The sequence below is a fragment of the Scatophagus argus genome, chromosome 16 (genome assembly GCF_020382885.2).
Source record: "Scatophagus argus isolate fScaArg1 chromosome 16, fScaArg1.pri, whole genome shotgun sequence".
Lineage (NCBI taxonomy): Eukaryota > Metazoa > Chordata > Actinopteri > Scatophagidae > Scatophagus > Scatophagus argus.
The window spans coordinates 2,956,261-2,970,072 of record NC_058508.1 but is presented as its reverse complement, the minus strand read 5'-3'; the positions used below and the strand labels follow the sequence as shown (position 1 = coordinate 2,970,072).

The window sequence follows — 13,812 nt, the reverse complement described above, 5'->3', positions numbered from 1 at the left end:
AGCGCAGCTCGCGGGCTCTGGATACGGTTTCAGCCGCTCATTTTTCACGCGATTTGAATCACTGCCCTGGCGCTGACGATTATAAATTAGCGCGAGGCTTCTTATTGATTTATTTCCGAACGGGTAATCATCTCCGCGCGAGGAAGAGCCCCGGAAGTCGCTTGCACATGGAGCTCGAGACTGCATATCTGCTTTTTAAGAGACAGGGCAACTTAGGCTATAAGTTTTAATAATAATAATAATAATAATGATAATAATGCATTGTTGCTTTAACAGCTAATTTATTTCGGTAATAATAAATAATGGCACCGGTTTCTTAAATCCACTCTAGTTACGGTTGATTTAAACTCATGTTCCCGTGTTTTGTTAACATTATTTTCCCCCACACTTAAATCTCTGGCTCGTTAACGTCCAGCGGCTCCAGATTTATGAGGCCGAGCCGTTCTCTGATTTATGTTTGACTGTTTTCGAGGAATCTTTGCTCAATTTTTCTTTGAAACCTAACTGCTTTCATTGCACCCATGGATTTTTTGGCATTTTCACTTCAGATGTGGGGAGGAGAAATTAAAGCGGATTTGTCTGCAAGGGACTATTATAGTCTGCATGTAAAATCTTAATGTTAAACTAACTCCACGGCGTTTTATAGCTGTGGGCGGATTCGGAGAATAAGCACCAATCTTACGGCTTTGGAATGCGTTTTCACTGTCGCTAAAAGAGTGCCGTTCGTTTGTTGGATTTATTTTCACTGTTTAAAGACCTCTTTTTTTTACTGCGCTTTACTGCATGGTTGGAATATTAACGGGGTTTTTTTCTTCCAGAGCAGCCTACATATTGTAATTGTAAACGAAAGGTTTTTGTTGTTCTGATAATATTTTCATTTCTTTTTCAAGTCGCAAACCATACTGCAACCTTGTATTTTTTACAGAGTAAGCCGAAGGTGAACAAGGCTTTCCACGCTTGAATGTTTTTAGTTGATTTACACAAAGGCTCGTGCGCTGTTTTTTTATTCACTTTCTGAATGTAACGCAGCTTAACTTGTGTTTAAAAAACTGTATTGTGTTTTGGGCATTAAAATTGGGCGACGTTTAGGAACCTAAGATAAAATAATTTTTCAATAAAACTAGAACATTTTCTCCATTTGCCATCGTTCACTCCATCGTTGTTTCTTTTCTTTTTTCTTTTGTTATTGTTGGTTTGTTTTTTGCGTGGGGAAAAGAACAGAGAAGAAGACAATATGGCTGCCTGTTCCAGCGGTGAGTGGGAAGATGCGCCTTGTGTGAAGCCTTGTCCGCATGCCTGCTTGCTTTCATGAGTGCGTGTCCGTGAGACGCGTGGGTCTGCACCGACCTTGTCTTTGACCACATGCAGTAAAAATCACGGCGGACGCAAACAGACGTGTCCGTCTGTTTAAGGTTTCAGCGTTCGGTAACAGTGAAGCGCCGCGACACTGACCACAGAGCTTCTGCTGGATGTTCTTCCGCAAAGTCACGATTTCAATCAAGTTCCTCCCTTAGCTGGAACTGACTGGTTAAAATAGCAACAAACAATACATTTTCACACACATTGTACACACACTCATAAGCGGTTCAATTTATCGAAAGCAGCGATTAAAAAAAATATAAATGAACAAAAATAACATGACCTGGTCATTTAACGAAAACGCACCATCATATTTAAAGTGAATATGCAGCCCTTCGCCCAAAGGTTCACACATGTCGCCTGTTTAGTGATTTCGCTCCAGCTTCAACAACACGCCACAAACCAGCCTCTAAATTAAGAATAGACATAGTAACTAACACCAAAGCAAGCTACCCGTCTTATTACAGGCCATGAACATTTTCAGCTCTTTCCTCCACTCTCTTGACGGGACAATGAGCTGATAATGCCGCCATTGTCCTGCAGCAGGTTTTCTTGTAAACATTAATTCCAGCTTCAAATGTTCACAATAGGCTACTGATTCTAAAGAGACACAGCGCCGTAACACATTAACGCCATCTATCTGTGTTTTTCGCAGTAGGATGACAAACATGCCCTCTCACATTTAGATAATAAATACTTGCGCAGCAGCAGCAGCAGCAGCAGCATAGGCACAACTGTATTTAGTGAGAGAGTTGTGATAGCAGCAAGGCCTCACAGGAGTTCAAGTCCCCCTCCTGCAGCTTGGATAGCAGCAGCAGCTATAATGGATGTCAGACAGGCAGTGATATCATTTCTCAACACCGCTTCAAATATTTGAACTATTTCAACTGAGTTTGATCTGGAACTATCTCGCTAGACACAACACACTTAACAGTGGACACATGCCCGGGATAAGATAAGATAAACCAACAGCCTCCTGCTGCCGTGTAAGGTTCCACTGTGGGACGCGGCACTGCGGTGTCAGGAAACTTGTGATTTGACTAATTTTGAACGTCAAGCGTGCTGCCATTTTAACTTTCCCATTTCCCGCGGTTGGAAATGCATTTGAAAAAAAAAACCGCTTCCCTGTCTACCAAATCAGATAGCCAGCAAACTATTTGAATATATATGAAAAAAAGAGGACAGAAATCCTGTCGTCCCCCCCTCCTCCTCTCCGTCCACAGAAATGAGGCGGGTTATTGTTTTTGACACGGCGGCGGACAGCAGGAATACACATTTTGAAAAGCGCTGCCTCTTGCTGCTACTGCCATTATGATGTGATGGGAAGCCGAGGAGCGGCTCTAATTTGGTTACACTAAGGTTTACACTGGTAGTGATGGCCGAGCGGGGAGAGAGAGCGACACACACCGGGGAGAGGGTGGGGGAGAGCTCAGCACTGGAAATGCAATTGTAAAGTGATTCCGGGTGGACATCCATGCATCCAGCCATTAATCCTCCCATCCGTGCATCCATCCACTTCTGTAATAATCTCTGTAATACGAGCCTATTAGTTCATAATATAATAGTTACTATTGCTATTTTTATCGCTATTATCATATTGTTGGTATTATTATAACAACAATGTCTGATAGTCTTACACACCATTTGTATGGAATAAAATTATTTAACGCTGCGTTCACTGTCCTCTGTACTTATTGCACTTTACATATGTTACCAGCTGGCCTCACACCAAAACAACACCACGGAAGCGTCATCTCTACTACAATGAGTTATGAGGTTAGACGTTGAAATTATGTTACTCCATCCCGCCCGTCGTCACCCCACCTACTTGCTATTTGCAATGGGGAAGGCCAGAAATGGTTCCAATTCACAGTGTCTCGTTTGGTCATTGCGTTTGATTTTCCATAGCCATACGAAGAAATACTGAATAAAAAAAATGCAACGGAAATTGATATGAGATATAGCCTGTGTGAATATAAACATGAAGCAAAGAGGAAAGAAAAATCCTCCCATCCCCTGCCTGCATGATATTCTCCTCGCCACATTTAAAGGAAAGAAGAAGGTCTGATTTACGGTGAAGGATTTGAGCAAAGGCAGAGACACTGAGTGCTGACATGAATAATGGCGCCCAGCTCCATTCCAGCACTCATCCAAAGAAAACACACTGGGAAAAAAAATGCGTGAAGAGAGAAGGAGAGAGAGAGAGAGAGAGAGAGAAAACAACTTGTAAAAAAAAAAAAAAATGAACTCAGAGTGAGTGTGCAGTCTGGTTTGTGCATAAACTTAACTGGCCACCATTAAAACACCTCTAGTCTCATCTAGATCAAATTGCCAGCAGCAGAAGTATTATGTCTTGGACTATTTAGTAAAACAATATGCAGGTTGATTCTCCCTGGTGAGTTTGTGTCAGTGCAGAAAGCAGTTTAGCGATTGTATTTCACTTAAAACCAGGGTATGTGCTAACTGTGCTCGGGAAGCCGGTGGCATTTAGATTTTCAGCTTGACTGAGCTACTTGGATTCCCTCACACCTCGTGGCTAGATAGATGAGTTCTTCCCGGCTGGCAGCTCCTTTTATCAGATTTCATGGCGGCCGAGGCGTGCCCGGTGTGCCAAATTTAACAAATCTGCTGTTAATTGGTCGACGCAGTAATTCAAGACCCGAAGCTACAGCCAGCTACTCTCATAGTGAGCAAGGAAGAAAAGGGAAAACACCTCTAGTAATAATCAAGTGTAAAAAGGCGGAGATGCGTGTGTGTGCTTGTGTGTGTGTGTATGTGTGTGTGAGAGGGCGCGGAGGGAAAGGCAGGCAGATATAGAGGAGGAGAATGGAAGAAAGGCGGTGAAAACAGAGCCGGAACAGAAAGAGGAGGAGAACCAAAAGAGGAGCCCGCGGCAGCCGTGGCGAGATCTCTTCCTCCTCCTCTCCCCCGTCTTCCTCTTTCCGGTGTATCATCGGTCCATCGACCGTCATTTTTTCCCCTACCGTCTCCCCTCAGCGGAGGAAAACATGATTTATCTCGGACGGCACCATAAACAACAGCATTGGCTCACAAACACACAATGGCAGCCCCGGCCGCACGCTGACACCCCTGCCTCACTATAAATCAAGAGAAGTAGCTGGTTGTGGAAAAAAAAGGAGGGAGAGAGAGAGAGAGAGGGGGAGAGAGGGAGAGTGAGAGAGAGGGATGGACAGAGAGTCAGGCAGATAGAGAGAGATGTAGAGGCAGACAGGAGGTGATGGGAGAAAGATGGAGGAGAATATCAAAGTGCTTCTTAAAATATAAACAGCCATCGGCTAACATTGCATTGCTGCCTCTCTCTCTCTCCCTCTCTCTCTCCCTCTCTCTCCCTCTCTTTCTCTCTCCCTCTCCGGCTTGCAGGCTGCGCGGCTGCACCGCTTCAACCTATAAACAATGGCTGATGATGATGATGGGTGTGGGGGGGTGATGTGTAAACAACACCACAGCAACATGCAAGATGAGAAAACACGGCGAAAGATGGGTATTTTGTGGGCATATTTACCACGATGTTAAAATAGCCTATAATTCACTGAGAGGGATGCTGGCGAAGGCGGCGCAGCGGCGTAGAAGGTGAGGAAGAAGAAGTGCGGTTTCCCCCCATGCAGTCCCCTTCCTTCCGCAATACTCACGGTGTCCACAACGACCCGCAAGACGCACACCCGTCCAAATTTGTTTTATTGCAGCCTTCTTCTCTCTTTTCTCTTCCTCTCTCTCTCTCTCTCTATCCGTTGGCGTTCCTCAGTGTCTCCTCTTCTCCCCCTCTCTCCCTCTCTCTCTCTCTCTCTTCTTTTTTTCTCTCTCTCTCTCCCCCCTCTCTCTCCGCTGCTATAGGGGGGCTTGTATTTCTTTTTTTTTTTTGAAAGGACAGTTGAATTTTCGACGTCACACACACACACACACACACACACACACCGGAGCAGCACCAGGTCTTTACGTTATATTCCTGACGAATACATATCTATTCTGCAACCTCTGCATTAATTATTTAATGAATCACGTGACGTGTTGTTCGGGGCGGGGGGTGTTGGTTGAGGGGGGGTGGGGGGTAGAGGGGGTGCGCCTCTCCGTTTGTGGGACCCATCCGGACCAGTGACTGCGTGTAAGACTGCTGTGTGTTGAAAAAGAAAAAAAAAACCCGAACATAGAGACAAAAGTGGAACACTTGTGCTCACCTTTCAGCCTTTTCAGTGGGAGGCAGTGAGTGGTGTGTGTTAATGTGTGTGTGTGTGCTGTTTAGTGTAAGCTAAAGCAGGGTTAGGCCTATGACAGATACACAGTGAGAACGATAAAAGATGACTGCCACCGACTACGTTCGTTCTAAAAAAAAATGACTGCACGCCCCAGACTCTTTCTTCGTTATTCCTCACTGTCATCTCTTTGTCAGCTCGCCGTTAGTCGACAGAACAAGAGGGACTCCGTGTATTGTCCCGTCTGATATTTCACAGTATCTGTTTCCAGCACTTGGAAATATTCGATGAAGACGGAGCAAAGCACGGGAAGCTATTATTTTATTATTATTATTATTTTTAAACTAACTATTGCGCATCACAGCAGCGTCTATTTCTCATATTCGGTGTCATGTTAGCGTGTCCAAGAGCTCAAATAAATATTTATCAGCCGCAAAAGACTAAAAAACAAATGTGTCAGAGGAAACAAATCAGTCGAAATTGTTTCATTTATAACAAATTCACGTTCCGCTTCGAAATGTGAGGAGTAAGACAGGAGGGGGAGTCTCATCCCTGCAGCAGAAGAGCCCGGGCTTTTCTCCCACCTCTGCGTGATAATATGAATCACAATTCAATATTTCATTTAGGCTAAATAGTCCAAACGGGCGCCTTCTTCTTCTGCTTCTTCTTTTTTTTTTTAAATCCCATTAACAAGTTTTCCTGGTGGGGTGGCTACCGCGAAGCGCTCTAATTCAGTTAGAAGAAGAAGGGCCAATTTATTTAGCCGAGAGGGGAGAGTAACGGACAGGTAAGCACGGGGAACCGGGCCGAGAGGAGAGCTGTGGACAGAACAAAGAGAGAGGGGAACCCAGCAAGGATCCCAAAGAAGCAGAAAGAAGAAGGAGGGAGAGAGAGACAGACGAAAAACATCGGAGAGACAAAACCCCCGTCGCGAGGCCACGGCAGGGCAGCAACAATAGAACGTTGGAATCCTTTTGGCGCTCGCTCTCACAGCTCCAAGGTTCCACGGCTCGAGCAGCCTCCAGGAGAACAATGGAGCTCCAGACGCTAAAAAAAAAAAGTGTTGAGCCTCGGGAGGCTATGGCTAACCTAGCTTGCCGAGTAGCTAACAAGAAACACTTCAAGGTCAAACAATGGGCCGCAGCAGCCTCAAGACACGCAGGAACACCGGGCTCCCACACAGCAAATGTTCAAAACACGCAACATTACCTGCCGCTGCCTCCCAGATGCTAAACACGTCCCAGCTCCTTTTCTCTACGCAGTTAAGTTCCAGTTTCTTCATTAGGAGAGCCCAATAAAAGTGAACCAATTTTGTTTTATTTTATCATGGAGCCGATTTCAAACAATTGAGAGGTCAGAGTTGGTGACAAATAAAACGTGATATCTGATGCAATTAGCCAGAACTGCTTGGCTGTGAGATCAGAGCAGAAAGACAATTGGCCAGTTTCTAAAAATATAATCTGCAACATTACGAAGGCATAAAAAATAATTAGCAAGAAGGAGACAAATGTAGTTCTAAACCTATTATCAGCCAAACGGTTGGTGGTCATGTATTTATTACTCGTTTTTGATGCACACAGAGAGAGTCCTTTAAACTTGTATTCCGAGCGCCGCGGCGGTTTCCCTGAGATTTTTACCCACAACAAGATTGAAATCAAACATTTGCGGTGGTGATGATGGCGTCTGTAATGACGGCCATAAATTATAGCAGTCACAGTGTGAAACAACAGCTCAGATAAGTAGCAGCAGAGACCTGGGCCGGCTTGACAACAACAATACAAACCAGCTCTGTAAACTTGGCACAACCGCACGCAAAGCTATTACACACCCAGAACCGGTTTCAGTAGTCTAAACATCCGAATTATGATGCTTGGAGGCTGTACAGTAAAGCAGGAGGGCAGAGAGTGCTGTAACGCCGGGGCTAAACCCTACTAATCAGGGATGCTATAGTGATGGTGGGCTACCGCCATGGCGGATAATAGGATGTTTATGTGCCATGCTGGACTTGTTATTGTACAGCAATTTCATGCATTTCAATCGTTTCATGCAACGAAACATCTATAAATATGTATAGTGTCTGTAATCTGCTAATAATGCATATATAACAGTAAAATAAAATTGTGTATTATTAAAAGGTTTATTTCAACATGTTATAAACATGCGCAGAATAAAACTAACCGAGTGTACAAGCCAAAAGCCAGAGATTGGAGTGATGTCGGAGTTCTCTGAGATGTTGGGGGTCTCTCGGTCCGTGATGGATTAAGACAGGTAGATTCTTCGCTCTAGTTAATGATTAACAAGGCTTTGAATAAAAGGAGAGAAACTGAAAATGTCTCTTTGTTAAAAACGTAGAATGGCCCGAAAATTAAAGTGTCCAAAACGTAAGTGGCTGTACTTAAGAACACACGAGAAGAGATTTATTATCGTTATTATTATTATCATTATTGTTATTATTATTTTTAGAATTATTATATTTGATGCTATCCTGAAGTGGAAGACAGTAAGAAAGACAGGAACAGTAAGAGAGGGAGAGAGACAGAGAGATTGATTTACTAAGCCCCGACATCTCGCCTTTTACTGCGGCTCGTAAATCTGTCTCGCGACGGCAGCACGCGCACAACCGGTTTTTGAAATATATTCCTCTTCTGCAGGAGACGTGAGGTCTTCCCCCCGTCGCGGGATTGAACCAGAGACATCCCCGACCGGGAGAAGCCCATAATCATGACTATTGTTCTTTAAGCTTTTAAATAAATGTTAAAGCTCATTCGGAATCAATAATAATAACTAATAAAATGTAAGTAATTAATAATTTTTAAAAGAAAAATGCATCTGTGTGCATGGCCGCGCTCATTACTGCTGTATTATTATTATGATGATGATGATGAAGGGAAAAGGATCCATAAATGATACTCGGCTCACATGACACCTACTGTCTTTACATTAAATAGAAGCACAATGTATTTTAATGGGCGGTTGTGAGTGTTTTGCTGTCAGACGTGACAGGATCAATGCGTTTTGAGCACTGTTCAAACTGTCTCACCATTGTTACGTGGAGAAAGCCCGGGAGAGAGCCTGCTGAGTTACAGTATAGAGCCAATGCACTTTAAACGTTTAACACTTGTACTCACTTATTATATTTGGCCTTTGAATGGCGTGATTTTGTATGCAATTTACATCCTCGGTTACAGACAACAACAACCTGGACAGCCTCCTGGATGTGTTTACAACAACAATTTAACCACATGCTTTTGAGTGTCTTGCTTTAATGAGCGCTCACTTCTAGATTACGGGTGATAAAAAGCGTGGCATTAATTGATATATGATATTTGTTGCTGACTATAATGTACAGCTCAGCGCATATAAACAATTTACAACAAACTCTCCCGCTGCCAGCACATTCACCATTCAGAAATATCCGTTTCACATATGCAGAATGATGAATGTGACAAAATGGGCATAACGGACAAGGAGTAACACTGCATACAAAGTGTGTGACTTTTTCACTTCCGTTTTGCTCTGTGTAAAGTGTTTAATCCACTGAAGATGCACGTTCAATGGGAAACGGGACAAAATAGTCAAGGTTCAAACTGTTTTGTCCCGAGCGGAAGAAGTTGTTCATTCGTTGTTGTTGTTTAATTTATATTGTTAATTTATCTCTTTTCTACTTTCAGTACTTTCGTGACAAGATCTGTAACGCAGTGACTTGTACGAAACCGCACACACACGTGATTGGCTCATAGTTTGCGTGTGTCAGATTTGCTGTCCACCGGTATTGTGCGTGATATAACAGCAATTAGCGCGTCCTTGTCACTGGGATATTGATAAGTAAAAGGTAAAGAGGGGCAGAGGGGTTGTTTAAGTATCAATATGCTTGCAGCGGCCTAATGCTCCGCCATTAGTCATACAGGCCACACAAGTCTATTTATCACTCACATGTAACGGATATGAGCGCTGCTGTAACAAACAACGGCAGGCTCAGCACACTGTGAGCTTTGACAGGATCACTTTACAGTACAGCAAACTAAACAGAAGGATTACGTATTGACATATTGGCCGAGGTATGACTTATTTGTCACGTAGTTGGAAAAAAAAGAAATAAAACAATCAACATAAATAAGTTCTAAAACAGCAGGTTTTAATGGTTTCAGTAATTAAATCTGCTGTTCCGACAGTTTGGAAGTCATTCATGGTCCGGTAGTGTCCGCTAAGCGCTTGCGTAAACCTGCTGCTAATACCAGACAAAGGCAAGACATTTACACTTTCGGTCAGATTCTTCGTTGCTTATAACGACTCCATCATATTTGTTGTAGTTTTTAATTAGTTAATCGTTCAGAATTCTGACCAATGTTCCACTCCACAGCCACATAGCTGAAGCATAACAATACAGCGAGCTGGCCTATAAAAAGAAAGGCGCGTGTTGCAGCTTGGCAACCATTATTTGGCCCTCTCTTTTTAATACTTAATACACGTCTACTTTTAAGTGGCTTACACGCTCTTTCTCTCTCTCTCACACACACACACACACGCACGCACGCACGCGCGCACACACACACAGAGCCGGTGCAGTAGTAAAAGCCTGGCAGCCATATATCTCTCGTGACGACCTCCTCCTGCAGCCCGCGCGCCTGCACCATGACCTCCTCGGCTCCTCGCGCTCTCCAGAATAATAAATTTCTCAGGCAACGCGGCTGCAACTAGCGCAAGGCAAGGGAGGGGGGAAAAAAAAGAAAAAACAAAAAAAAAAACTCGCAGGCGATTTGTCTGGCAATTAGCAAACCACCGCGAGACTACCGGGACCCGAGAGAGAGAGAGAGACAAGTTGTTGGAACTAAACTGTTGTATTTTGGCTGAGCGTGTGCGTGTGAAAGTGTGCCAGCCCGTGCACGAGCACACAAACATATTCGGTGCCTGTGGCTTGTCATGTCAGAGCGCATATCTAGGTGTGTGTGTGTGTGTGCGCGCGCGCGCGTGTGTGTTGTGAACCCTGAAAGCTTGCTGCTTCCCCTGAAAAGCTGCTGTTGAAACATCAGCTCCATCAGCTGGTCCAAAGCCTCCAAACAGCTCAGTGACAGCAGACTGTAAACCACAGGTCAGAGTGAGAGCTGGCTCACATCTGCCTGCCTGACCCCCCCCTCACTCCTCCCTGCTCCATGCTTTTACTTCACAGTTATTTCACTGCTAATCCCGCTCAAGTTAGGAAAAGAAACGTCCTTTTAGATTCAAACAAGCATCAGGACAAGTGATCAAGCTGCAGGAAAACAAAACAAAACAAACAACCCAACATGTAAAAACAGAAACAGAGTGAAAACCACAAAAAAGGAATGTGTAGTTTCACTAAATCAGAGCTCAGCAGGCCTTCATGCCGCAGCAGAGCAGCAGGACTTTTAATTTAACAAGCATGTTTTTAATGAACCTGCATGAGCTGAGGGCAGAAATTAGATTTACTCCACTCAAGGTTTTATGCTGAGAAACTTCACAAAGCACACAATAAACCAACGCTGAACACATTTTCTGCAGTATGGTTCACTTGTCTTTATTTTGCTTTGAAGCCTGTGTCACCTTACAGCTGTGTGAGCTTTCACTGCGATGAACAGAAGTGTGGAACAAGTCTGCAGACCTAAATGACAAAATACTGTCGGTTGTCTTTCAGTCTCTGCCAAACACTTTGTGTGCTCGTCCGCCACGCACAACCTCATATCATATTTTTAGCAGGAGGGCTGCGTTACTTTCAGCTTCACTACAAACAGGATTGCTGAGAGTCATCTCAGCAAATAACCAGGGCCCATGTGTGTGTGTGTGTGTGTGTGTGTGGTGTCACCATGCTGCACTGTCTCGCTCTCTTGCATCTGTTTTAGTTGAATTCAGTTCAACGCTTTGCAGAAAGCGTGTCACGCCACGAGCGCGATCATTTGTGATGAATCATTGCTCCATCTGAGTACTGAAAGGTGGCACCAAATGCTTTTCAGATGTCTTGATCTTGTTTAATTATTGCTTAATGAAACATTGGATGATTTAAATCATATGTCTGGTCGTTTTCTCTTTGAATCTACGTAGACAAAGTGGTTCTAAGATTGTTGATATTAAGACAACTTTAAAACACTTGTGTAAATATTAAGCTTATATTAAGTATAAAATAAATGCAGAGAACATGCTCAGCCACATAAAACATTGACTGATTGTATTTGGGGCTGCGTACTGACACCCACGTATCATATTTACACCAAAGATTAGTAACAATCCCCAAAATGCTGGGACCCTTAATCTCTTCTGCTGTTCTAAATTATGGTATTAAAGAACTCTATAGCATCTCATTTAAATGGACTTTAGTTAGAATGTCATAGACATGACTAATGTGTTAACTAAATGACAAACCTCCAGCTCAGAGTGATGCACAGCTGTACTGGGGATGTCTTTAAAACCATTCAGGCACATAGTGAGCCTGTGCAATTTTTATTGAAGTTAACTTATTTAGGGCAATCTATCTGCTCTGCATTTAGTCACACTGTGGTAAAACTGCACACATCAAACGCAGCTCTCTCTTCAGCAAGTGAAACATAAGTACAGAAGCAGAGAGAAGACTTGAGCTTCCAAGAGATGAAACTTTAGTATAAGTGTAATATGTCAAACACAGGGAGAATGGCTTATTAATATAGTCAGGTAAAAGACGGAGTCACAGATCTGATCACTGAAGAGACCTGAAAGCAACACTGAGCCACATCCTGCTTGCACAGTGTGGTGTTTTAGGATGCAAAGTTTAATGGCTCTGTAGCTTATCGGCACAGTAAGAGTGTGAACACGAACACATCAGATGGCCTCGCAAGGTGTAAGAGATGGCGGAGGTAATGCTATTAAATGGGACATGTCTTATGGTGAAATGTAAACTAGACAATGAAGGGGCATGCCTGCACTGTGCAATAAATATTTTATAGAACTGAAGGCACAGTGAAACCAAACTGACCAAGAGCATTTTCCTCTTTGTCGCTTTGATTAATCAGTACCCCCACCACACACACACACACACACACAGACAGAACCAGGTGCAGGTCAGATTACCCGGCTGGAAAATGAGCACCAGCTCAATGCCAGTAAATAATTGCGGCTGCAGCTCACTGAAACGCACACAGTCACTTTTACGGAAAAACTAGCAGGATTCTATTCTACTTTATTCACTAGCTGCTGTGAATGACAAATGACAAAATAAATTTCCTTAATTTTCCTCAGCTTATGGTTGTGTACAATTCTCCTGAATACAGCGTGCAAACAAAGTTAGAAGAAGCCTACAAGCTAAAATGGCTGCTCTTCAGCTTTTTAGCCATGCAATCAGGAGAGGCAAACTCTGTTTACACTAAGGTCCCAGTGTGTCCAGCACATCCAGCATCAGGCTGCACATTCCCTCTGTTTCAGTCTAACAAGCCCAGCTGACCCTTTCATACCAAATCATACTGTACGGACGGCTCACAACACTCCTTTTAGACTGGCTTTAGAGACTGAAAAGCTCTGCTCTCATGTGACATGCTGATTAAAACTGGAGACATCTGACTTGAAGTGGAGCGGTGTCCTTGTATGAATGGCTAAGTCACAGGGAAAATAATGTTCATATGATTATGTTATGCAGTGAAAACATGGAAAGGACTGTTAGTGATCCATTTCTTACATTTCAACCATTCTCATCAACACAACCCCACTAAACCAACAGTGCGCAGTGCCCTGTAGCTGACCCCTGCCCAGGTGGTTAAGCTACTCGTCTATCTGTCTAACTGTCTGTCTGTGTGTGGGAGCGGAGATATCGCCGCCATGCCCCCGGGTTACAGTGCCCTGAACTCGGCCTGTTATGACTAAGTGGCCCGGGGGCTCCGGGGGTCTGGGAATGTCCGAGGGAGCGAAGAGTCCAGCAGCCTTGCGAGGTCAAGGGGGACCAGGAGGGTGGGGGCAGGAGTTGAGAGGGGGTGGGGGGGTAACCACGGGTCACCCTCTGGCTTCAGAGCCAGTGGACCTCATCGGTCAGAAAAACGTGTCCCCTGGTTGAACCCTCAGTGGCCGCAGCTTGGCCACTCTGCCCCTGCATGACCATCGATTTTTCTCTCCTTCTCTCTCTCTCTCTGCCTTCCTTCCAATACACGCCGCTTGTATTTCTCTCATCTGTTTCTCTTACTTCTCCACGCATCGCAGCGCGCCATGGCCTGCGTCCCCATGAGAGGCCGGAGCCCCTCCACCAGAGCCGCAGCCCTTTTATTTTTAATCGCGG

The 13,812-nt window shown here is 44.2% G+C and overlaps 1 protein-coding gene across 4 annotated transcripts in view; it reads right to left on the bottom strand.

Annotated features, from left to right (window-relative positions):
• The window catches only part of hoxb3a (homeobox B3a), an 88,890-nt gene that overhangs the window by 26,572 nt on the left and 48,506 nt on the right, over nt 1-13,812 (bottom strand). The window lies entirely within an intron of this gene.